The sequence below is a fragment of the Corvus kubaryi genome, unplaced genomic scaffold (assembly GCF_017639235.1).
Source record: "Corvus kubaryi isolate FWS band 111438036 unplaced genomic scaffold, C.kubaryi_AGA036_p1.0 split3-73, whole genome shotgun sequence".
NCBI lineage: Eukaryota > Metazoa > Chordata > Aves > Passeriformes > Corvidae > Corvus > Corvus kubaryi.
The window spans coordinates 17,067,171-17,093,337 of record NW_024582091.1 but is presented as its reverse complement, the minus strand read 5'-3'; the positions used below and the strand labels follow the sequence as shown (position 1 = coordinate 17,093,337).

General features: G+C 42.7%; 1 protein-coding gene across 6 annotated transcripts in view; it reads left to right on the top strand.

The window, feature by feature from the left end:
• The window catches only part of BACH2 (BTB domain and CNC homolog 2), a 187,873-nt gene that overhangs the window by 61,428 nt on the left and 100,278 nt on the right, over positions 1-26,167 (top strand). For 3 of the 6 annotated variants that reach the window (XM_042016346.1, XM_042016342.1, XM_042016347.1), the window contains one exon: positions 23,859-23,963. The gene's annotated coding sequence lies outside the window, so the exon portion shown is untranslated. Of the gene's footprint in view, positions 1-13,179; positions 13,300-17,030; positions 17,150-23,858; positions 23,964-26,167 lie in introns of all 6 variants that reach the window. The other 3 variants (XM_042016348.1, XM_042016345.1, XM_042016344.1) reach the window with 3 other exon arrangements.

Sequence of the window (26,167 nt, the reverse complement as noted above, 5' to 3'; positions counted from 1 at the left end):
TCAGCCTTGCAGAAGCTAATAAAAACTAAAATTTAAGCTCTTATACTGTTTAGCAGAACTAATACCACAGTGTGTTTTCTGGTTATCATTTCAAAACCTCAGTGACATTTTCTCTTAATGTTCCCATACAGGCACAGTTATTCACGTGTGAGAATCTCAGGAGCAGCCAGGTGGGGGGCAACAGCAACCTCACAGGTGTATAAAAGAGCTTCATCTTCCCAAAAGATTTACATTGTGGCCAGCTCTGATGTCATAGTTCAGGGTTCAGTGAGTTGTCAGCAGCCTCAGTCTGATGTTTCTAACCAAGCAGCATAGCAGCCTGTGCTCCTTTTTCACTCTTTAAAGAAAATGAAGCAATTAATTCTTTCAGTTTTAAAATACATCATGTCTAAAACAGAGAAAAGAAAAAAACCCCACTATTTTATTTTCATTTGACACGACTCTGTTAGGCGGAAAGAACCTTTTGATATATTGAGTGGGGAAGTAATTAATCTTGGGACTGTGAGATGGGTTATAATCTTAATGTCATTTTACCATTACTAAAATAGGCTAATTTTGTCCTTTGCTAATCCATGTAAATCCCATTGATTTAACAGTGTTGTATGGATGAAAATAAGAAATGCAGCAGCCTATATTTTGGGATCTCCTTTCTTACAGTGTAAAAGCTTACAGAGCACATGGTTTGATGAAACAGCCATCCCTCTTGTACACTAGAACACCACTACCAAGTGCTGGCACAAGCCAGAGCATCACCTGCAGCTTTTTTCAGATGGAGCAGGTGAAGCACAAACCCTGTCATTTCTCTAGATTCAGCAGAATATGTGTATGTGCAATTTGTATGTTTATAGCAAAAAGGCTAAGAGCAGAAAATATTTCTAGGGATAGTGAAACCTGCTTTAAAAGAAATGAGAGGCTTTAAAAGCTTATACAAATCTTGAAAAACACAAAAGGGCTGGACTGAACATTGCCATTTCAGTCAAATTTAGAACCTCCACCTACTTAAAGAGGAACACATTTAGGTCAGCACTTTGTGCTTGGCGAACTCATCTCCCTAATCTCCTTTGGAGCATTTCTGACTGTGATTTAGGTGTAGGGGGGAGGGAAGTGCTTCCAGGCTGAGACTTGTAGCTAAATTGTCATACAGAGTTAATCTGTTGATTACCACTGAAGTGGTAGATAGATAGGTGCTGATTTCTGAAACCTGCTATCCACGGTATACTTGTGTGCAGTTATTCATTTGGTAGCATTCAACCAAGGTATCCAAAACCTTCTGTTCTGGGTTTTAAACCATTTGCCCAAACCATGGCAGCAAATTCTTTTTGCAACCCAGTTGCCTGGGTTGATCTTGCTTTGTTTGTGTGTTTCAGCAAGATTCAGAGAGGTTGTGTCAGTTGATCTATATGCAGTTTCTTGCATTTGTCAAGTGGAGCAGAAATACGGTTTCCTCCTTTCTCCACCTCTTCTTTCATTTAATGAAATGAGAAATGTTGAAGCTACTGGAAGCCTTGATGTGACATTTCTAAATGCAGTGATGCTGTCTCTTAGATTTGGGTCCTGTAAGCAAGTTGCAAACATCAAGAGCTCCTGTATCGCTGGTCTTCAGTGCTGTTGTTACATAAAATTGATAAGGAATATGTGATACATAAGACATATATATTTTAAAACAGATAATGAAAAGTGCTTTTTTGGCAGATTATATTAGTAGTAAAGGTGTTGGTAAATCTCTCCATTACTATAAAGGATCCTGAGTTTGAGTCTGCTGACAGAAGACTTGGAATAATGGGAGATGGCATTGCGATTTAGGATATCTTTCACCAGCATCTTGAGAGCAGAGCCTCCAAGACGACTGTAGCTGGTGCAGCTGTGATTGCAGTGTGAACGTGGGCGTCTTGTAAGTGAGATGAGTCTCCTAGGAATGAACGTTGGCGCTCTGTCTTCCATGAAAGCCCTATGTGCTCACCCACGTTGATATGTACGGCTGTCGCCTACCTGCTAATGAACAACGAAACAAAAATTCTGCAAGGAAGTCTTCCCTTGGCATTCTTTCCCCAAGTATTTCTTCTTCTGTCTGCTCAACAGGTGCCAAAATGGAAGGCAAGAGAGTTACGGAAGTGGAGGAGTTTAACTAAGGCAAAGGTGACCCTGTGTGTTCCCTGGGGTTCCCACGCGCCTCAAAGTTCTTGCTTTTGAGAACAGGGATTGGAGCTCATTCCTGTTTGAACTAATGCTTCAGTTCTTGCCTTTCCATGCCTGCACTTAATAAAATCAAAAGCTGAGAACAAACCCAATCTCAATGGGTTTGATGGCAGCCCAACTTATCTACAGATTGTATTAAAACATGCTCCATAAAAGAGGGCTAATTATCAGGGTGTAGAAATAAAATTGAAGTACAGTCATGCACAGAATTGTTGTCTAGCCATTAGGAGGTCAAGCAAAGAAAATCAGGTATTACAAAATTAAAATTCATAATCAAAGCAAATGAAGCAACATTCTTATTACTTAGGGCAACAGAAGCTAGCTGTCCCCTTGGGAATCTGAAATAGTCATTTCCGTCTTCCTTCAGCTTTCTCTTTGCTTCCTCTGAGACCTACTAGCTACAGGTTTTCAGACACCTGTATTTATTCAGACACCTGCCTTTTGCTAGTAAAAAACTACACTGGAAGTCCTTTGCTGGAGACTTGGTGTAGGGAGTTCGTGTATCCTCTTGCTGATCACTCTTTCTCACCGGGAGGTAACTCCACGGTATGATGGTCCAGAACATCTAGGGGTGTCTCTTATGTCATTTTAAAGTCTGGATTTGAACAAGTGGATTCTAGTCTCTTTCTGTTTCAGAAACACTTTTTTTTTCTAGAGAGAAATGATGTACCAGATAACCATAAATGGCAAAAATTGCATAACTTTGAGAAAAGTTATACACTAAAACAGTACTTTAACCACCAAATTTTAATTAAACCCAGTTGTAGTATATACAGCTTTTATGTGTGTATAAGCTGAGGCACAAAGTAGTTGCTTGAGGTTATACAAGAAAGTTTTTAACACAGCTCAGGTCCCTTGTTGTTTGCTTTCCATAGCTGTTTGTTTATTACAGTGTGTTAACATGAAGAGGTGAAATGCAGATGGTTTGTCTTTTTTAAAGCAAGCTATATATTGATTACACTTGCTCAGACTGTATTTATACTACTTGAGAGCTTGTTATCTGCGAAAAGCATTAAGACATCTCTGGGTTTTATGTTCTTCTGAACATATCTTCTTTGTCTTCCCTGTTTCTGTCTTCTGTTATGATTAAAAGAGTGACACTCATTTCCCAATTTCTCAGAAATAGCATTTTTTTGGTCTCATTTTTTAGCCAGAAAACTTTCTTTTACCCCAAACCATGGTTTTTCCTTCTTCCCTCTCCCCACCCCATCTCCCACCCCGTTCACTAATGTGGCTGGTGCCAAAGGTGACACATGTCAGTGCAGGTGACCTCAGTGCACTGACCTAATCCACTGTCCATCCTGTAGATTTTCAGAGCAGTCCCATAAATCCTGATTTGGCTTCTTCAGCTCTCATTTGGTCAATAGTTACCCACTATAGTTTTGCTCTGGGAAAGTGAGTTAGCAAGTCCCAGGTACTGGCCCCCTGGGTTAAACTTCCTTCCCCTCTGTGCGTGTGTCTCCCTGAAAGACTGGGCTTTTTGCAATGATGACCAACTGTTCTTTTCAGCACTGCTGGCCCATTTCGGCTCTCCCTTGAACCTGACTTTTGAATGTTAATATTTCAGGTCTGTGGCTTGACCATTCAAGCGCAAAGTCTGCTCTTCCCAACAGTTTACCCATTGTCAGGTCCAAAATTACTGTGTCACATGGGGCCCACGTGTAGCTAACATTTCTCGTGTGAGGTAGTAGAAATTGTTGGCAAAAGGGACCTTCCTTTACATTCTCCATCTGCTGAACCAAATAGCACTGTAAGTATAGAAGAATATGGGCTAGTTCAGCAGCCAAAAAAAAATTTTTATGAATGTTTTTCTCCCAGCTCTGGTAGGTGTTAAGTTTCTGTGCTTCACTGTATTTAGGGAGTCCTAATGTGAACCTGCGTAAGATTCAGGTGGTGATAACTACTAACATTTAGTGTGCTGGGGACAAGGGAGGGAGGCAATGCAAAATGTCATGCAGAAGAAGGTATGAAGGATTTACATCAGCTCTGGAGACAGAGCACGGCCGTTTCTGAGATGTAAGATGTGGTTTCTTTTTTAAGCCAGGTATTGAAATGGCTGCTGTTACTGTAAAATGTAAGTACTCGGAATCTTTTCATCTTAAGGCATCCTTATCAAGTAGAATGTAGGTGACAGGAAAACTGCTGCGTTCCTTTAGCAGCTGGCAGTGCATGACTACCACTTGAACCCAGAGGCCAAATCAAGGCTCAAGCTGACCTCGCTGAGGGCAAGGTTGCAGAGTCTCATGGCCCAAACCAAACTGGTCAAACATCATGGTTGTGGTGAAAAGCAGTAGTAGAACACTCTGTGGCTGGGGCTCAGCTACAGGCAAAAAATCTGTCCTTGGAAAAGAGGCCTAAAAGGAAGAGGAAATTAGAGGAAGATGGGAAGATAGCTGTTCCAGCAAAGTACTTGCCAGGTAAACAGCAGATTCTGTCTTGGGTGAAATGATGCGACCTGCTTTGGTGAAAGCCATGAGCCAAGCAAGCCTCTGAAGAGTTCTTTAGGGAAAGGTTTGGAAAAAAATCTAACCACAGAAAGTAGGTTTCTGGAACAGTGGAATAAAGTCTGCAACAACAAAAGAGATGCAGGTGAAAGAGATGGAGGAATAGAGTAAGTAAAATCCTTTGAGTAAGCAAACTGTCTGTGACCAGGAATTGATGAAGAGCAATCTTAAGAATGAAAACAAAGCTATAATATATTCATGAAGCAAGATGATGATAACTCGGAGGGAGTAGCATTAATTATGACTTCCAAGGCAGAAAAATAGCTTGTAGACTGGGAACCAATTAGTGGTCGATTGCTCTGAACTAGATTTCAAACACAGTACATGAAATGACAATTACACTGTATTACCAAAAGACAACTACTGCGATGAGATAAGAGCTGTCAGCAGACTTGGACCAAATTTCTCAGCCTGACATCTGCTTACTAAAAGGGAGACTTCTTTCTTGGGGTTAAGGCTGATGACAGAACAGAGGAATCAATGGCCGAATGTCATCTTCTGTCTCCAAAGCAATAACTTGGGGCCTGGGAGAACTCTGCCTGCTCTCTGGGCTCTTGGTGATGCCTGGACATAGTGTAAAGGTGTCCCCACAGCAGTCGGTGGAATTGTTGTGGTCTGAGTATATTGGAGGCAAACACAGTGTTTATCTTTAGCACATCTTAGCAGGCAATAGAAGCGATTCTTTTTTTGTGACAATATGAAAAAGAAAAAGAAAAGGGAAAAAAGTGCAGAAGAACTAGTAAATTAGTTTTACTACTGAAGTGAACATGCCATATGTGGCTAAAAATGTAACTGGTTTTCAGCTGAGCAATCCCAGATAGTGGGCTTTCCAAGGATGGAAATACCAAGGCCAACACTGGACATTTGAACGCACACAGCAAAATCAGCAGGAAAATCAATTCCAGAACAAGAATAGAGACCCCAAGAGAAATAAAGAAGATAGCCTTGTCCAAGAAGCTGGTCTAGTTCCTGAAAAAGCTATTTCCTTTGCTCAGCAGGCCGGGTTCTACCACCCAGTAGGCCTGTCTGAGGTTAGCAAGTGAAAGCTATTTAGTGACAGGAGAAGGATGATGACGGTGGGAGGAGCACTGTGACTTTGCCAAAGGAACTGAAAATCCCAGAGTAGAGATGCTGTCTCATAGTAAAAAGGCAGATGTGAAAAGCTCTCTAAAACCACAATTTGGAGTAGCTGGAGGTAGAGACCATTGTTGAAAAATCATTGAATAAGCAGTTGCTGCGCTCTTCAAGAAATCCAGGAATATGAAAAAATTAATAATCCAACTGATACAAAAAAATTGCATTCCAGATAAAGTAGTTTAGAAAGTGATGCAAGCAATTGCAAGAGTGGAAGAGAAGTTCTGTTCCTTTCACTGGTACAATCATCAGAAATGAAAAAATCCCAAACCATAATGAAAAACAGAGATTCTGGGTTTTTTTCTCTTACAGCTTCAGCTCAGACATTTCAATTCAGGAGATAAAGCAATGGCCAGATTTTTGGATAGCCTTTGCTATCAAGATTTTGGATAGCCTCCTGCTCCCTGGCTTGAGGCAGATCACCTGCCAGTTTGATGCGGTTGTTTGTTTGGAGCTCTTGGGGAGGATATTTTTATTACCTTTTTCAGGAGACTATTCTTTTCAAGTATGTGTTATTTGTAATGGCTGTGAAGTCACTGACAAGCTCAAGCCATTGAACCAAGTAGAAAGCTGAGTGGATGGTTCATCATGGATAATGCTGGTGTAAAACCAACCTGCATTCTTTCACCTCTCTACGGTTGCTGTTGAATAGATGGTGACATGACCAAGTTACCGTAAGAAAAAGTACACCTGGATGTATTATAATGAGCTGGTACATCAGTTAAATCCAGCATCCTGAGCTTGGGATGCTTAAGTGACAATTCAGAAAACATGTAAGAAAAGACTGTCTGGCATTTCAGGGCTAATAATTATTTAAGGAAACAAATCTCAAGAGACCTGTATAGAGATCTGTATAAACAGGCAAAGGAATACAAGGAATGAGTCAATTTACATGTCTTGGCAGAGACACACCAACCAGGGGGGGAAGTCCAAAAGGAAATGTCACCAACTGGCAAGGCAACAGCTGCGTTTACCAACTTAAACAAAATTAGTCATTGAAAATACAAATGTAAAGACCAAACTAGGAGTCTTCCACTCAGATGTTATTTCCATTTTAACATGTGGATGTGAGTATTGGAAACTCACCAGAGGCACAGACGTCTCATGCCTCCAGAGGTAAATACCTGGGGAAAATACTAGGTAACAGACGGAGTGAATGTGTCACAAATGCAAAGATCTATCACTTCCTCACCAGTGTGTCCCCCAAGTTCTCCAGGGTAAGCGGTGGAAACATTGGGTTGTGTGCAGTGAGTGAAGCCAGCAAGCCTGTCTGAGCAGATGGGCTCTCAAGCAGCTGGAGGAACACGGAAATGGTCAGACCAGATATTACTTGGAGTGTGAACGCTTACTGGCACTCAAGGATACAGAAAAACTGCAGAGAGCGGCTGAAGACTGGCACAGGCTTTGGAGCCACATTGACTCCCAGAGCAACATCTGCAGGTGCAAGAAGGCTTTGGGGGAAAAAGTTACTCTTGGTACCCTCGGGGGAGTGGTGGGACGGAGCATGGGACTTTACATGGGATTTTCCATAGCATTTTCTCCTTTAAAGATCTAGACTATTTAAAGTCAGGTTACTGAGAGGAGCCAGAGCTTCCCAATGACAGCATTTCTGGCCCAGGCTGCGGAGGGCTGCACTGCATGGACGAGCCAAGATATCTGTCGTCTCTGGTCTAGTGGGCTTTTTCTGTCTGACCTCAAGGAAATCACATGACCTCACCACAGGACTAAGATTTTAATTAGAAGCAGTGGACAGTACACTACCTTTTCTAGTTTCACAAGCTGTCCTGAGGGGCTTGTAGGTGAAGTAAATTTCTGTGGAAATGGAAAAAAACCCCCACGTTTCACACGCTGCACTGAGAATAAAGAAGTTGCTTGTAGCTTTATCTATAAATGGCCTAAGATGGTGTAAGTGTAGCTACAGATTGTCTTCAGAGGTGAAGGGTAGCCCTTAGCTTTGTACTGTATGTACAAAGTGCCTGTGCATCAGACTTAATGCAGTTTTATGAGTTTATTTCAGCTGGTGTTTTAGCTGATGGCAGTTACCAGAGCAAAGAAAAAATGTTTAGGTTCTGGAATTTTAGACCAGTTTGTAATACATAGGGACAAAAGTAACATCCCATGCTATTTTTTAATCAATAGTACAAATAGATCTTCAGTTGTTTGTTCTTTATAATTCTGGTTCCTGTATGCAAACCCTGCTTTCTTAGAAAAGTTACCGGACCCTATTCATTCTCCCTGCTTTTGTCACTGCATCTTAGCACCTTGTGTGTCAGGGTTGAAGCAGTTTGCACCCCTCTTGCTAGGCCAGTTGTGCTACATCACTTCTGCTGCTTCTCTTTTGACATCTGTGCTGGGGTACAGCTGTCAAATGATTATTCCTAGTGGCAGTGTCACCTGCCTATTGGATGAGAAGCTGATTTTTCAGAGAGTTAAAAATTTAAAGCAAAAAAGACTGATTCTATCATCTGCTCATGCTTTTCCAGCCAAACTCTTACTATTTTTCATTCAGCCTAGCTTTGAAAGGTTGAGGCAAGAAGATCCCAGCCCTGTGCCTAGGGAGACTGTTCTAGCATCCAAACCAAAGCTTTCTGCTGTGTTTGGAGTGAGAATCCCAATGTCTTCCTCCCAGATTTAAGCTTGCTGTTTTACTTGCGCCTGCCTCAAAGGCATTTTTTACCATTTACCATGAACTTCCTAGCTAGCCAGGTTTAGCCCTTCCGATTCTTCCTCGGTAGCCTTGTAAGATAGCTGTGGCTCCCAGGCACTACAAATCTGGGGCCAAGCATCTCTTTTGAGGGTTTGCTTTCAGCCTGCCCTGTTTCATGCAGCAGACCCCTCTGCAGCAGCAGGGTGAGCCATGGCAGTAGGTGCAGGCACACCTGCACACTTCACATGATACCATCTTTTTGTGTCTATGGCCAGGTGACAAAGTACAAAGTCACCTATTTGCCAGGCAGAGCTAAGCCTTGCATTTTGCCTTCAAGAACTGGTAGGCATCACAAGCAGCTCAGTAAAGTCGCACATAGTGCTTTCCTGAGCTGGTGCTGTGCGTTATGCAGCCATCCCTCTCCAAAGATGCTCAGAAAGCAGGGTCTGACCTTAGGAGCATGATCAAGGATTCCCTTTCCAACCACAGTGAAAGGCAGTCTATCTAAAATGATTCTGCTCCCTTTTGAAAACAGTCTGCTAAGTGGGGCTGGAGACAGCAAGGGCCACTGTCCTCTCCAAGGAGCTCATCTGGATTGCATTTAAGAGGGAGTTTCAGACGAGTAAAATATAAATGAACCCAGGATCTGCTATATTTACAATTTTGACATCAGCAGACATCAGAATACAGACTGGTAGCAAACACTGTAGGTAGATTGGGATGCAGCAGAGGCCAGTTGTGAGAGCTTGGGCCTTGCTGTGGGGTTGCCTGAGGGTTTCCTTGGCCAGTGCTCTGCAGAGCCCCAGGAGCATCTGGCAGGGCTGCTTGGTGGTTACCACAAGGAGCTTCACTCGCAGGATCTCAGCTGGAATTCCTGTTAAAGTAGTAGCCAGCCTTGTTGGGACCGCTTCCCTTCACCCGTGACCCAACGTGGACGTGAGCAGCACTGCCTGCCTAGGCTGGGCTGGATCAAGGCATTTGGGCTCCTCGCATAAGTGGTTGCAGACATATCCCCAGAACAAAGTCATAGTACAAATTGATTGTGGCAGCAGGGATGGAGTTCAGCAGGAATTAGCCTTTGGGGTATTTTATCAAATTTTTGAAGCATGAGTTGTTGGTAAACCAGAGCTAACATTCATAATCTGCAGCAAGAAGCAATATAAAGCAGCTGCAGCCCTGCTGCTGGTGCCTGGGACTGCATTCCTCCTGCCCGTTCTCTGCAGACTGGCTGTTGTTGTCACCATCCTTCCCAGGGGCGTGGGGTGCACTGAGGACCCCAGTCCAGATGGAGATGGCAAAGCATCTGGAGTGACCTTTGCTCAGGAGACCAGACCCAGCTCTCCTGCCGCCAGGCCGCTTTGAGCAGGAGTTTGTCCATGTGGAGGTGGCCACAGTGGAGCTCTTAGTGCCTTCCCTAGGCAGCAAGGCGTTCATTCACTGCCTCAAAGATGGGTACCTGCAGTGGTGTGACATGTGCCCTGGAAGGGACTGTCACTTTGCATTGACAGTAAAGGGAATTGGGGGAGTTGACTGTCACAGCTGCAAGTTTCTACATTGCGTCTGAATCAGACAGGATTAATCCTGCTGTAGACTGCTGGAGTGATTGGGCCACAGAAGTAGCCAGATAGTAGGCAGCTAATTAGACGATATTTTACTTTGTAAGATGTCCACTGTATGTGAGTGTAGCAATCAGCAGAGCTGGAGAGGTGGGTGTGAGAGGCGCAGTAAAACTGAGATTGTTATCTTGTTAAGTCATGGTGCTCGATGATCGTGTTTATTAACTGGCAGAAGCTTAAGTATCTGTAGTGGTCTTGCACATTTTGACAGAGAAAAGTGTTGTACAAATTAATGGGGATGTTCTCTAAAATATATTAATTTCTGCAGGAATATCATAGGTAGCCTTCTGTTTGCACCTATCCATTTCAGGATTGTATCAGGAGTAACTGGGTCTTCAGTCCAAACTTTTAATTTGAAGGAAGTTTTTGTAAGCCTTGAGCCATAGGTTTTACCTTCTTCTGCAAAATCCTATGAAAACATTGCAAACAAAAATAATACATGTAGCTCTTCATGGCCCCAGCTTGATTTTCATACATTGCAAGAGGTATACATTTGTTGTATAACTCTTGATGAGGACAGGAGAAAGAGCTTCAAAGATATTTTCCTTTGTATGAAACGATACCTCTGCTGTGGCTAAACCATAAGGACTTCTCACTTTCAACTGGTTTCCATGCCCTTTAATCTCTCACAGCTCCACATGTCTTTTTGCATCATCTCAAACCGATTAGATAAAAAATGAAAAGTTTAGTTGGAAATTACAAGAAGTACTGAAAAGTGTCATACTCTTTGACTGCCTTTCTTGCAGGAGGCAGTGGGTGGGAAAGAAGAAAAACGTACCTTAATTATACAGTCTCTCTGTTTATTTTCACAGCTGTAGCTTTGCTGAAATGTGCAGTAGACATCCTAAATCCACCAAGCGGGGTCCCTGGGTGTTGCACCTGCCAGTCCCACAATCTTGGTACCAGTTGGGGATGTGTGTGTGGCTGAACAATGCAGGGAGACTACAAGAGGTTTATCCCATTAGAAATAAATTACAGTGTAGTGTAGCATGAAAATGATGTGTCAGTGAATACAGAACACAAGATTACTTTCTGTCTCTTCCCTTTATCATAGATAACAGCAGCAGTATGGGAAGGAGATTTATATTGCGCTTATTTGAAGCTGACCATGCAATTTAGATGAGATGAAATAGGGATTTTATTTCTGGGGAGAAGAATGTGTTCTGGCTAAAATGCCATTAATTGCTTCATTATTTAAAGCACAAATTATATCCAGCAATTTGTTGGTCTCCTCTTTTTTTCCAGTGAAAATAATTCACCGTGGAAAGATTATTCTGTCAAAAAATGATGATGAACCTACTAACAAATTAAGTTGAAAGAAGCTGAACTTTCAATTAAGCTTCTATTTTTGCCCCCCTTCTCTCTCTTAAGCACTGTGTGCATGTGTGAATGTCAATAAAAACAATAGTGGCTTGGCTAACTATGAAAACCTTAACAAAAATTACAGCAAATACCACTGCAGCACTGGAATCACGGGCACCCCGTTACCTGTTGGGAAGCTGCTGTCACGCTGTAGTAGCAGTGGCACAGCACACTCATTGCAGGCAGAGCCCTGTTGTGCTGGTCACACACAGCGCTAAGGAGCTTAGGAAAGCTCCCAGCCTTTCCTGGAGGCAGAGGCAGTCACCAGGGCAGACCAGTCCCCTCCGGGGACTAAACCCTGCCCTTGTTATAAAAATGCTATATAGAGCTTCTTGCACAGACACTGTCCCTGTTTGTCAAACTTCCCTGCTTTGGCCCTTTCTCGTTTTTTTGGATTTTTTAAATCAATCTCTTTGTGATCTTTTTTTGCTCCTGTCAGTGCAATTTTGTGTTTCTTTATTTGGTTCCTCCATTACCCTACCAACAGCAGGCTGGTGGCCAATCTCCATCACCCAAAGCTATGCTTCTTCTCCTAGGGCTTCATGCCTGGAATTTGCCCTGCCAATATTAACCCAATGCTTGCCCATGGCTGATTTATTTGCCTTAAAGGCAAGTTGAGCACAAAGGAGATGTGTCTTCCATGCAAATCACAGTTTTCTTGTACAAGCACTGCTTGCAGGAATGGTCACTTCTGTATCATGCCCAAAGCACAAAGTTTGGGGTTTCTGTTTTGCCACAGGCTGAAGATTAAGAAAGATTTGGAGGTTATGAGATGAGCAGAGTCTTTTGTATTGTTGGCTCACTTGAGTCACTTTAGAGACCATGAAAGCATTGCTTGCTTTGGTTGTGGCCCCAAGGATTCCCTTACATCCAAGAGGGCAAAGGAGAAGGCATCTAGATGTGTTTTCTGGAACAAGGTGATAATTATGTTTTACTTCAAAAAATAATAGCTGCTCTATGGAAAAGAGCTTTGAGGCCATTTCTTGTATTTTTCAGTTCTTCACAAATAGAAATAATTCCAAGATATATGTATAGATAGATAGATAAATAAATTTAAAAGTTCAGTTATTGCTGTTTTCCTTGTGAGACAGAGTATTGCTCTCTGTTTTGATCAGTGATTAAAGCTGCAGTGACACCCCTGAATTGCCAGCGATTCTGTATCATTTGTGTCACCATCGATAGGGAAGAAGAATAGCTGTTAGAAAAACTATTTTTATTACAGATGTGAATTTATAGCTTCAATTGTGCTTCCAAGAGAGCAGCTGTGAAAGTGAGATAGATAGAAAGCTGGATGAAGGAGCTGGCAGGAGGAGTAAAACATAGCGGGGGGACTGCAGGAGGGGATAACACCTGGAAACATCTGTTGGGAGAAGTAAAGCTGGAGAAGGCATGGAGCCACTATACCGCACCAGTCCCTGACCAACTACTGGCTTCTTGCCTGGTTTTTGTTTTTATTTTGTTTCAGCATTGCCTGGTGTATTTATCCCCACCTTTATTTGCAACAGACGATTTTTATAAGGTTCGGAAGTGAGCAAATGCTTTTTCCAGCTCTCTGGTCTCCGTGCCTGCTGGAACATCTGTACACACACACACACTTTTCCTGTCTAAAGATAGTTTGAGCTAGTGTGCCCAAAATACAGCTTCAGGCTTGGGTTTGTTGTTGTCCTAGTAAGCATAAAAATATGTTCTAATATTATGTCACTCCGCTTATGTGTTTCAGCAGCTGCAGTCTGTCTGTGTCCAGTTTGTTGGGAATGGCCTTGCTTCCTGGGATTTGTTTTTCCATAGCTGGAATCCTGGGTTACTTAGTTTGACCAAGACTGCGCGTTGCAGTCTTTCCGTGAGTATGATCATTCTTGCCCAGTAGGATAATTCCAGCAGGGTTTTCTGCTGAAATGGCATGACCTCCTTTGACTGACCTCATGCTCTGCCAGCACTGCTGTTTGAACATCATCCTTTCCCACCCCCACTGCTTCCCCCTGTCCCTGCAAGCCTTGCTGCAGTTGTGCAAAAAAAATTCCTTCTTTCTTCAGTGCCATCGCTATGTTGAGTATTTCTGCTTTTACTTCTCAGGTTTTCTGGCTTGACCTCTCCACCTCCCTCCATCCAACATGGACGTAGTGCCTAATCCCTTTTGTGGGATATGTATGTTCCTGTGGTGTGCACTGAAAAAGTGGGATTTACTTATTGTAGACCTTTCCTTATTTTTACTTATATTTTGTTATATTTACTTTAATGCACTGTAGCTTGTGCTGTGTGGTCACAAGGCATAATCTTACCCCCCATCATGAATTCCCAGATAGGAGTCTGGGATGGGAGCTTTATGCAACCTGGAGATCCAGGGAAAGGAAACTCTGCTAAATGGCAAGTTGTGTACCAGCGGCACTTCTGGGTTGGCTGGTGCTTGGAAGGCTGGTGAATGCTGGGAGATTTCAGAGGAGGCTGTTGGGAAAGGTAAAGAGGAGCAGGGAAGTGACCAGGATCAGCAGCAAGTGTTAGATGTTCAGGTATCTGTTAATGGATATCACAGTCCATGTATTTATGTGGGGATGTTAATTTTTGCTGATAAAAGACAAACTACAGTAGGCACTTTTATACATAAAGCAAAAAAAGGGATATGACTGTGCATGACTGTAAAAGCTTTTATACTACTTATTGCTGTAACTTAGGAAATGTGAAGTGGCCAAGTGAATTATGTGGGTCATCTCAAGTGAGTGCCTGTGAAAAAATGTTTTGCAGCTCATTATCTATTCTCTTTTTAAGGGTTGTTTTGTGGAAAGGGAACTTTTGAAACTTGGAAAATTCTGATTTTTATTGGTGATATTCCTCTATCCTTGGAGCAGCAAAGGCAAGCTCTCCTTTCTGCAGGAACTCAGCACACTTGGGCTGAAAGGAAGGTGAAGGTGTCAGAGCTTCCTTAGCAGAGCAGGAGGGTGTCCCCTCACCTCTGCTGGCTGGCCGGCTGGATCCGGGAGAAGGACGCAAGGAACCATACAACTGGCATCCTGCTTACGACTCTTAGTGTCTGCCAAAATTGGTTTAAAATAGCTGTTACTCAGAGAGCAGTATTACAGATTTGCATTTGATCTATTTGGACTTCTCACAAGGGTTGGAAAAACAAGATGCCAAACAGTGCAGCTTGCTGGGTTTTTAATACAGACTTTCACGTCGTGCAGTTTTTTTCACAAAGATTTCTATTTCAAGCTCTGGGATATGAGGTGTTTGCTGTAAAGTGTGCTGCTGTTGCAGGGCTGAGTAGCTGCCCTTCTGTGGAATTTAGGTTATCCTCATTTATGCTGCTGTGATGCCCAGAGGCTGAGCGAGTCAGGGCCCCACTGCGCTGTGTGCTGGGTGACAGTCCCTGCCCCAGGAGCCAGTAGCCTGGGTCACTGGCTTCAGATGGCCACTGCCACAAGCTGCTTGGGAGCATCAGCTGCCAGGCCAGAGCTTACTAGGGACAGAAAGCAGGGATAATTCAGGTGAGGCAGCCAAATGTGCGTTTTAAATGCAGTTTATAGTCAGGACATCACTAGTACCTTCTTTGCCCAAGTCAGCACCTACAAACACACAGCTCGTTGTCAGTGACTATCCTCATAGATTTCAAAGCCTTATAAGCCCTGAACTACAATTTGATCTCTGCCAACACCAGTTCCCACAGGAACGCAGTACCATGCTGAAAACAAACTGTTAGAGGCATGTATATTCTCCTTCACAAGGGGGAATCTCTCTGCCATATTCTTCTTCCCTGTGCTCTGTGTGCAGCATCACTGGCTGAAGTACAGGGGATGGTGTCCATGGTTCAAGTGAGAGACTGAGCTGTAATAGTGAAATGCTGGGAAATTTTTTCATGTTTATAGAATGCCTCAGTCCAAGGCATGTGCAGGTTGGAGAAGAGTCATACAATTGTTTAGGTTGGAAAAGACCTTTAAGATCATCAAGTCCAATTCTTAGCTCAGCACTGCCAAGTCCACCTCTAAGTTGGACAAAAATGCACCACTGGGTGCTATTTGTGTGTTGCATAGGAGGGTGTGAGGTGGTTTCTGTAGCATATAATCTCAACCATTGGTGTGATTCCGTTGTGCCATTGCCACCTAGGACGGGTCTGCAGTTTTTAGGAACTAGGACAGATCAAGCCTTGCCCCCACCTCCCCTCGCCAGGCAGCGTGTGTGCTGTACGCAGCACCAGTGTGGGAACAAGCTGAAGGGAAACTTCATTATGTTTGACAGCGCCTTTTTAGCTGAAGTACTGCCACGATTGGCATGACAGCAGTGAATCCTAAAATTGGTTGATTGCCGAGAGAGCCTGTGAAGACAGACATGAGGGATAAAAGAAATTAAATGCTTAATTAATAGGTTTATGCTTCCTATTTCTTGGAACATGACTCTTTTCCCCTTCCCCTGTTTTGTTTACTTTAAGGTGCCATATGTTCCACTTGAAGCTGTATAGAAATTTGCTAAAGAAACCTTCACACCAGGGTTAAGACAGTTCTTAACAAGGTGATCTGCTAGTTGAATACTGGACCTCTGAAATAAGAAAATGTTTTGAGATACCAACATAAAGAGGCTATTTGGCCAATATTTTGTACACTAATGATAGCACCTATACAACTATGTAGTTACTCTTGATCCTAAGGGACTAAAGCTTCTGCTTCTCATGGCAGAAGTTCTCTCCTGTTTTCATGTATTCCTGATAACATTTTTCATTAGAATTCTAGTTGCGAATATCAACATTTCTTTGGTGTCTCCTTCTGTTAGTTCCTTGCTTCCCACATGCCGTTCTATGTGAAAGTCTTTGTGAATTGCTTAAAGGAGTAAAATCCTTCATGGTAATGGAGATGCTAACATGCATGACAGTTCTTATCCATCCAAAAATGGCAGCAGTTGACTTGTAGTTTTTCATGTAAGCTGATTTTTCACTCAGAAAAGTTTTCACTTAGAGAAGGTAGCTATTAATTACTTATCTATCCATGTTTCAATATGCCACCATCTCATTAAATAACTCCCTTTTCTATTTCTTTCTGAAACTATAAAGCACTCTTTTCTGCAGAACAAGCTCAATGACATCTTGACACTTCCCTAATGTGTTCGAATCCTGGTGGGTTTGAGTGAATTACTGGATTTATTTGAACATCAGATCCAGGGCTTGTAAATATGCACAGATGAAAGCTAAAAAGGTTGACAAGAATGCATTTGCAGTTGCAAGTGCTAGGTTTGGCATAGTTATCTTTGGCAACGTGAGCCTAATCAAGTCCAGGAACTCGAGTGATCATAAATCTGTTGTGATACCCATAGTCGTCTTGTATTACGGTAGTCAGTACTACCTCCTCTATTATTAGATTGGACCCTGGGGAAATGCAAAGGAAAGTGTGAGTCTCACCCACAGTGTTTTGGTACTAAGCAAGCCAAGCACTTGGAGAAGATCCTTATCTTTGCTTAGCAGATGGAGGGTGAGGTGAGTGTATGAGACCAAGTTGCTAAAGAGGTCTCGTCTTCCAAATGTTAGTCCAGAGCCTTAAAGCAGAATGGCTCTGCTTTAGCGGATTGGTACATGGCTGTCCTGTTTCCAAACAGCAGTGCTGCTACCCACGAGAGACCTGGGAAGAGGAGCCCACCCAAGCAGTGAAGCTTTCAACGGATGGCATTGTTAAGGAGGATTTCAAGAGCTGACTTCTCATATTTCGGTAGTCCAGGTATTTGAAAGATCTGTGAAACCCTCCACCATGGATTTATTTAAATGGAAGGCTTTGTGTAGGGACATTAGTGCTATGTGCATGTAGGTAGCCATTAAGCAAAGAGGGGAAGTAGGTGGCACCTCTTTTGCTGCTACTTCTGCCTGATAAACCTTTCTGAGAAGAATGCTTTTTAGTTTACGGGCTCCTAGCATACCATCATCTCCTGGTGAGCACTGCTTAGCTGACTCTGTGCAGGGAATGATTGGATTGGTAGGTGTTTAGTTCATAAGTTTCACCTACTCGTCTTGTTTCTATTAATAACTTTATGTTTTAATCCTGTAAGTATATCGCGCCATGCATCTGTCTATTTGGGGAGCTAATCTTGTAGTGGAAGGCATCTATTTCAGGAGCAGCCTAGACAAAGCACAGCCTATTCGAGTGCTGGCCTCCCTTATTGTGTGTAGGGGGTTAAATCACCGGTATTAGTGTAGTGTAGGAGTTCAAAAAGGAAAGACGTTATTTGCAGCGTCAACTCATTAAAAATACTCCGTACAGATTTTTCCAAAAGAATAAGCAGCCCAAGCACACTGGGCCCCATGCCAGGGTATGTAATAGCCTTGCACAGCACCAGTTGAAACTCCAAGTTGGATAAAAGGCAGCTTTTTCTGGGTTTGTTAAGTATTCCTTTAAAAAAAAACAAAAAAGGTTTGTGTACAGAAGTAGCAAATTAATTCAGTCCTATCAGAAAGTAGGTCAGTGGCTGACCTCCTGATAGCATGAGGCAGCAGTTTCAAGCAGAAGTGACAGCTCAGCAGCGTGGACCCTCCATGTCTCCAGGAAACTTGTTTTGACAAATGTAAACACGTTATATCCTGAATTCCTCTTGCTTATTTATTTTTTTGCTGCTGCATTAGAAACCACAATCTGTCACTCTCCGTCCCCTTTCTTCACCCTTTCTGGTCCCCAAAGGGAAATGCCTTATATCGTAGCTAATAATTTTTGCAGGGCTGTGTAATGAGTAAGGCGTTCCAGCAGGGTCGGTGTTTTTTTATGACACACGAAGTTGGGCACTGTAAACCAGACTTGACTAAAATCCAAACCAAAGTCTTTCCAATAGTGAGGGAAGTCAGTGGGAAGACAGAAACTGGATTAATTTCGGATCCTTCTGTCCTAGTGTTGCTTTTCTTTGTGCTGAATGAAATTTTTGCATATACCCACGTGCCTCTTCAGTGTTTATGTTGCCAGTGTTGGTGTCCATGTTGCTGAACAGACAGTACTTTGAGCACGTCTTCACTGCAGCCCAGCAGCTCCTGAAACTGGGATGTTTTGCAATTTTGGGTGAAGTAGCAAAGTGTGTATAAATGGGGTGGTAGTTCCTTGAACACCCCATAAAGAATAATTGCCTCAGAAGGCATGGGAATATGTTCATCTTTTCATTGAGTTGTCATTATCAGCAGGTATTAAAGGTGGAGTGAACACCACTAGTTAACTAGTTTCGCTTGTACCTTTCCTGCAGTGATTTCTCCTGTGGAAATCACTGTGGATCAAAAGGTCGTGCAAGGTTTTCACCTGTATCCTTCTCCTGACTTGTAACCAGGTTGCACAGACAAGATACTGCCATGTGGAATATATAGAGGAGGATTTCAGGATGTATTAGCCAACCTGGTTCAATTTAAACCATTTTGCTAAGGATCTCATAAAACTTGACATGATTTTCTTCATTACCTAGTTACTCTTCTGGCCTGAGGTGGCTCAAAAACATCTAGAGAATCCTATGGGTATTTATACAGATGCTGTACAAAGAATGATTTTTGCCACGTGATAGATAAACCTTCAGAGCCCTTTAGTTGTACATTGCCATTTAACTGAATTTTTAAGTTCATTTGCTTAGAAGTAGTACACTACAGTAAGAGTTTGATGACATTGTCTCAGCTAGAAGTAGAGATTTGATTTGGAAGGATGGGAATATATTTGTTAAAAACAAAATGCTTCTGGGTTTAGTAAAGATTTGATCTGAATAGATCCAAATCAAGCAAGAAGTCATATGGATTTATATAACAAAACCAGCTATGAGAAGCTGGGGAAGAAGAAAGTCCTGTTTCAATGAATTACATGTTTCTGTGCTAATGCTATAGACATAATGTTGGCATTGATTGTTACATACCATGCAATGGATGTCATGCTAAGAGAGTAGTGAAAAATATACTAGTGTATACAGTTAAAAAAAATAAAAGGCAAAGGAGAGGAGTGCCCATGTACGTGTGTGTGAGTGCACTTTGTGTGGGGCAGGCAGTTCCCGAACTGCCTCCTGAGGGATCTTTGCGCTTCCTTTCTGCTGGAGCAACAAAGTGGGACACAGATGCTGGCTTTCAAGTCATTATACTCTCCATGGGGCCACCAGGTGTTGGGGTCCCTCCCCCTGCCATGGAGCCCTGGGAGATGGGTCCATGGGGCCACCAGGTTTCCTCTGCTTGAAAGGGCTGGAAGTGCAAGGTGTGCTCCAGGTGAAGACAAAGATCTAATGCTTTTTCCCAGTGTTTCATGTTTGCAGAGATACTGCTTCCCTTTGCTCCCTCCTGCACTGGGGGTAGGGAGTCAGGAAGGAAGCAGCAACTTTAGACTTCTAAGATCATCGAGTCCAACCATTAACCCAAGACTGCCAAGTCCACCCTGAAACCATGTCCCTAAGCACCATATCTATACATCTTTTAATGACCTCCAGTATTCCAATACTGAAATCCTTTCAGTTCAAGGCAATTTGAGCATCTCTTAAGGTTTAAGAACTGGAACCACTTTTAAAGTGCCCACACACACAAAAGTGGGGAGCTGGTAAGTTTCCTCCCACCCCCAAATGCTCACAGGAGGTCCTGCCAGGTTGGGCAGTTAAGCTGCTTCCCCACTGCTCGTAGGTGGCAGAGCTCTGTGTAACAGAGGTGACATGGCCTTTGCAGCAAAGTGAAGACAGGCGCAGAACTGGGACAGGAAGATTGCCCATGGTGTAGGCACTCACAGGTGTCACTTGCCTTTGGGCTAGTGGCCTGTCTCAGTGGTTGGAAAAGCACTCCCCATGGAATAAGGAAGCTGCAATCCTCCTTTTCTTTTTAATTTCTAGCCGGGGGAATTTGTTTCACAGCCTGCATCCCATGCAAGCAGTGACTACCCAGTGCATACTTGGTATAACTATTCAATACATCAGTTTACCCCTTCAGTTGTGTGCATGCATCATCAAGGATCAGGACACCTTCATATGTTCCCTTTTGCTTTTGAAATCCTGGTGACAGCTTGCCTGGGATGACTGTCACCTCTATGGCTTTGTTCTGATGCCCTGCAGATAGCAGTGTGAGGGAGTGTGGCTGTGGGATCAGCCAAGACTCTGCCTTCCTCCCTGTGATGAAACTGAAGGGCAGAGTGGAGAGGTGTGATGCAGAGGCCACGGGAGATCCTGGGTCTGCATTTCCCCAATGCTGAACCTTGCTGCATTGGCCCTGTGTTGGGTAGAGCAAGCTCAAACTCACACAAGGGATTTTGGCAAGAATGGCCCTTCTGCTTGGGGGTGGTTTCTTCACACTCACAAGTTGAATCCATCAGGATAAAACTTGCGAAAAGTGAACAGATACTTTGTCTCAAAATAAAAAAAAATCCCCCAAACAAACAAAAACAACTAAAAAACACTTCCGAAAACCCCAGGTCCCACTTTTTCCCTCATAGTATTCTTAACTAGATTAGTGACTTGGATATCTTGGGCTTTTTCCATCCCAAAGTTAGAACTTCAGGAATTTAAGTTGTTTGTTCCCTTCTATACAGCAAAGAAGTAAAAAGGTACAGGAGAAATCGTGCTTTGGCAGTTGAGATAACTTACAGTAAAACTTAAGATTTTATTTGTTTTCTTCCAAGGTGGAGTAGAATTGGTTTTGCCTTCTAGCTAACTCAACAGCTGAAGTTTTTGAATTAATAGTTGAATCATCTTTATTCCAACCCTGCTGACTCTTAAACTGCATCTAGTGAAATAATGCATTTCATATGATGCACTGAAAATATTTATAAGTTTTTGTTACTTGGGGGAGGAAAGTAGGAGTTGCCACTTTAGTGCTTTTCTGAATGTACAGTGATCTATGCTAATTAAGCATGGATGATATAATTTCAGTCAACAGCACAAGGCAATGTCCATCCTGACTATAATGATATAAATGTCCTTTGCTTTCCTTAGATCTGTCTGAGAGTATATCAGAGTAGCATCTCAGATGTTGAAATTCTATACAGGGTGTGTAAAGTGGGAGCAAGTGAAGAGTCTGTATGAAATTTCATCCCTCCCTAATGTTTTGCAGGAGCTCTTTTTGCTTGAAGTAACATGTTGTGACTTTTGTAGAGAAATTAGGTGGGTCATTCTTGCACTGATGCAGGCATAGGGTGAGTTCTACAAAGGTAAAGCGTTGCCTCTCCTCAGGACTTTGGAAGCACTCAAAGCATCTCTACTTTGTACAGGTGTTAAGGAGTGGGGAAAAAAGAGAAAATTAATTCCTTGTATTGCCAAGCTAATTTTCGGAATGAATTTATTCTGCTTTCTTGTGTGGTCTGTGCTCTGAGATTTGGTCATCCTAGGGAGAGCTACTGGAGCACTGGCTGTCCAGGTCACTGGTGCACAATGTAAAGCAGTGGCTTTTACATGCTCCTCGTGAAGCCCATTTGGCAGGTGCTGTGAGTGCTCATTTTGCTTGGCTTTGTTTCTTTCCCTGGATTTAGGCTAGTTTGGGGTTAATGTTTCAAGTTTGCATCACCACCAAAACACTGCTCATGTCAGCTGGCAGCACTGTTTTGTCCATTACTGATTCCAGAGTGTAAACTAGATAGTTTATTTGTCCTGCCCTGAGGAGAAGGAGTTAAAATTTAAGAGCTGCCACTGGTGGGCATGAGTGCTGACTAACACCTACTATCTTGAGTACACGGAAATCTATTTGAACCTTGTCTGATGAATGCCACAGCTGGAGTTCTTTCTTTTCCATATAGAGCTATATATGAGAATCGAGAAATAAATGCGTTCACTTAAGATAACATTGTGTGACAGCTGAGAACAATTAAAACTCTTACTCGTAGCTATATTTTTCTTCCTTCCTTTCTACAACAGGAGGGTGGTGTTTGCAGCTCTGAGGAGTTGATCCAGGCTATTTGTCACTGCTGTGATCTTATCTAGAACAAGTATAGTGCAAGGTTATTTATTTTACAGCCTTTTATTCTAGTTTTGCACAACACACAGATCTTGGTAGATGGGAAAGGATTTTTTTTTCTTACTAGAGTCTTTTTGGCAATAAACACATGCCTAACTGTAAGAGAAAAAACTTTCACAACCAAGCTTGTTTTGTGAAGCCCAAACATTTGTGAAGCTTACAAACCCTCAAACTTTGCATAATGTGCCCATCCCTGGTCTCAAACATGAAGTGGCAGAAGAGGGAAGTGTTACTTTTTTTAACCAACAACTTATGACTGTGTCAACACATGACAATTTGTCAAAGCTTGCTGTAGCGGTACTGTAAATTAATTTTTAGCATCACTTGTGAGTGGTAAACACTTTGTGCAGTGTGAACAGCTCCTAGTACAGTGTGAGTTGTCAGCAGCTTGTGAGCTACCCTAAAATAAAAAAATAAAGAAAAAAAAAGCACGGAGGAAAGGATGCAAGCTCGTTTACTAGTACAAAATGGATCTGAGTCTGCAAAAATTAAACATGTGGTGGTATGTTGACTCAACCTTGAAAACTTTTTTTTTCCATTAATAATAATCACCTGCAAGGCTGGGAAATCACAGCTCTCAATTCTGTGCCCCAAAGAGTGCCTGATAACAACCAGCTTTCTCAGGCTCATGACTTGGTGAAGTAGAGCCCTCTCTTTGCTCTTGGGTTTTGCCTTTGCTTGCTTGCTTTAAAAGCAGAATATCCTGCAAATGCAAGTATGCTCTTTTGCTGAGAAGTCTTGAATCAACCACATAAAATGCCTGGGAAAAAATTAATATGGCAGCCCAAAGAGAAATGGGGGGGGGCTGAGTGCTCTCTCCTCCTCACCTGTCCCCTTGCTGTTTCTCCTTGCCTATCCCATCTGCTGTGGTGGAGCTGGCAGTGGTGGTGCAACAATAGGAGTTGACATGATGGAAGAAAATTATTTGGTACGAAAAGACAGGGAATATGTATTGTAGAAAACAACTTTTCAGATACAAACCTATTTTAGCTTGTCACTTTAGCAGAACAAGCAGTAATAACCTCCCAACCTAACAATGACTGTTAAGTTGAATGTTAATTCGCTCAGTCGTTGAATTGCTAACATGTCTACAATTTACAAGTGAACACCCACTCAAGAGAGAGAAAATAGAGGTTGGTGCCTGGAATTCCTGGCCTTACTGAAATCACCTACATTTTTTTGGCACTAATTCATCTTGCATTTCCTGCAAATGTTTTAAGTAGAACTAGATGAGAAAAACAGCTGGGAGCATTTGTTTGCTGCTTTGATGCACTCGGTGTGGGGTTTTTTCCTCAGGCACAGTCGCTCTTGGCTTACATACTGTAGGGTGGCTTTGGCTGCACCTTGGGGCTTGTTCCTGTGAGCAGGCAGCACATGTGAAGCTAGGCACAAGAGCTATTGAGACCGGCTAAAGCTAGTTTTAACCTGGTCATAGTTTTAAAGAGAAAGATGACTTTACTTGTGTATTTGCTCATAAAGAATGTTGGTTATATTTCCTTTTCTAGATACAACTGTAAGTGCTGCCTGTATGAAAGAGCTGAGCCACACCATCCAGTAAACTAGAGCAGCAGTTGGCTTGCTTGGAAATCACTTCCAGGACTGCATTGTAAGTAAGTGTTTTTACAAAAGCATCATCAAGTGGTTTCTTCAGGTTTGGGGTGGTTTTGAGATGTTTTGGTTGTTTCTTTTAATTTCACATTTTTACTCTAACATCTAGTAAGACTAGCAATGCATGTGGGAACTCAAGCACCTCCATATCTGTGCATAGCATAAAGCTAAGGTCCTTTCAAGGCTTTTTGCTGCATTGCTCTAGAACTCCCCAGCATACTACCTGAACACTTCTGAGAACAGGCAGCTACATAGAAGCCTAGAAAGAAATCTGACCGAGTACATATTGGTCTGTTTTGTCATTAGCTCTATGGCATACATGTTTTTTGAGTGTTCATCCCAGCCTGCACTTCAGCATTTTAGCTATGCTGGTGTAGCCTTGCTAGAGCAAATGCTGTGTGGAGATTTTCGTAACCTGTGGTCTGGCCTAACTCAGTTTGAAATGGTCCATGAATAGTTGCCCTGTCTGATCCAAAAAGAGCATTGCTTTGTCCCTTTGACCATGCAGGGGATATAGCTAGGAAACCTCAGCAGGCTGTGAATGGAGGTGAATTTGGTCAGCTGCATCTGTTTCTGTGATCATGGAATCACAGAACATCCTGAATTGAAGGGGACCCACAGTGATAAATTGAGATCATCCTAGTGATGAGTGAGTCTCAATGAAAAGGGCCCTATTTCAGGTTGCAAGCCAATTGCATTGCATATGGCATTGAGAATGTGTTTACATTTAGAACAAATAATATCATCCTAGAAAACTTTGAGATGTACACCAAAAAAACCTTATTATGCTATTTATGCAGTTTGTTTTGAAAGCATAATCCATTCAGGGATGTTTGTCTCCTGAAATTTTATAACTTTTATTTTTTTTTATATTGCCTTCTTTTTCCTGCTGCTGCTGGTTATGAGAAGTATGATATGAGAAGTATTGTATGACATAAGTGCATTTCCCTTGAAATGGCCTCTGATACCATGGTCACTTGAGAGAGCAGTGGTGGGAGAGTTGGTGACTTAGAGTCCAAATCACTTAGTTAAGCACATTTATTTATACAGGCTGCTCACATTCCTCAGCACCTTACAGAATATTCCCTACAGGTGACATTTGCATACATATACTATGTATAAAATATATATATACTTATGCTAAACCTGTCGCCAAGTCCTTCAAACACAGTGGCCAAGTCAGTTTTTTGCCATAGGTTTCTTTTTTGTGAATCTTTACTCTGTACAGTGAACTGGCACACCTGGGTCACTCTCTAGGTGAGGTTGTGCTGGACAGGAATCTTTGGCTCGGCCCTGCTTGCAGTTATCTGCCAGATACAGTAACTGCTCTTTTGTCCTTGCTTCATGCCTGCTGGACCCATGAGGGGCTCAGCCCAATTCTGCATGGGTGAAGTTGAATGAGATGAAGAAAGGACTGGTTGCTGTCAGTGATGGGACATTTCAGCCATGTCATATGTGCAGAGAACAAGTGAGGGAATTGTTTGGGGGAAATTAGGACTTCGAAAAGTCCGAATTCAAGCAGTTTTCCAATTAGAAGTTTAAAACAAGGCATAATGTTTGTTTTCAGCATAATGCCTGTAAATGTTTCATCTGCTTGTGTAACTTACATCCTGACCTAAGCCACTGTTGCTTTCATGGAACCATAAAATCACTAAGAATCATACAAGCACAGTTGTTTACATTGGAAAGTACCTTCAAGACCATCAAGTCCAACTGCTAGCCCAGCACTGGCAAGTCCACCACTAAGCCATGTCCCTAAGTGCCATATCTACGCGGCTTTTAAATACCTCCAGGGATGGGGACCCAACCACTTCCCTGGGCAGCCTGTTCAATGCTTGACAATCCTTTCTGTGAAGGAATTTTTCCTAGTGTCCAATATAAATCTCTCCTGGAGCAACTTGAGGCTGCTCCCTCTGATCTTGTCACTTGGGAGAGGAGGCTGACTCCCACCTGGCTACAGCCTCCTTTCAGGCAGTTGTAGAAAGTGGTAAGGTCCTCCCTGAACCCTCTTTTCTCCAGGCTAAACAAACCCAGCTCCCTCAGCTGCTCCTCATCAGACTTGTGCTCCAGACCTCTCACCAGTGTGATTGCCCTTCTCTGGACATGTTCCAGCACCTCAGTGTCTTTCTCGTAGTGAGGGGCCCAAAACTGAACACAGGATTTGAGGTGTGGCCTCACCAGTACAGAATACAGGTGGATGATCGCT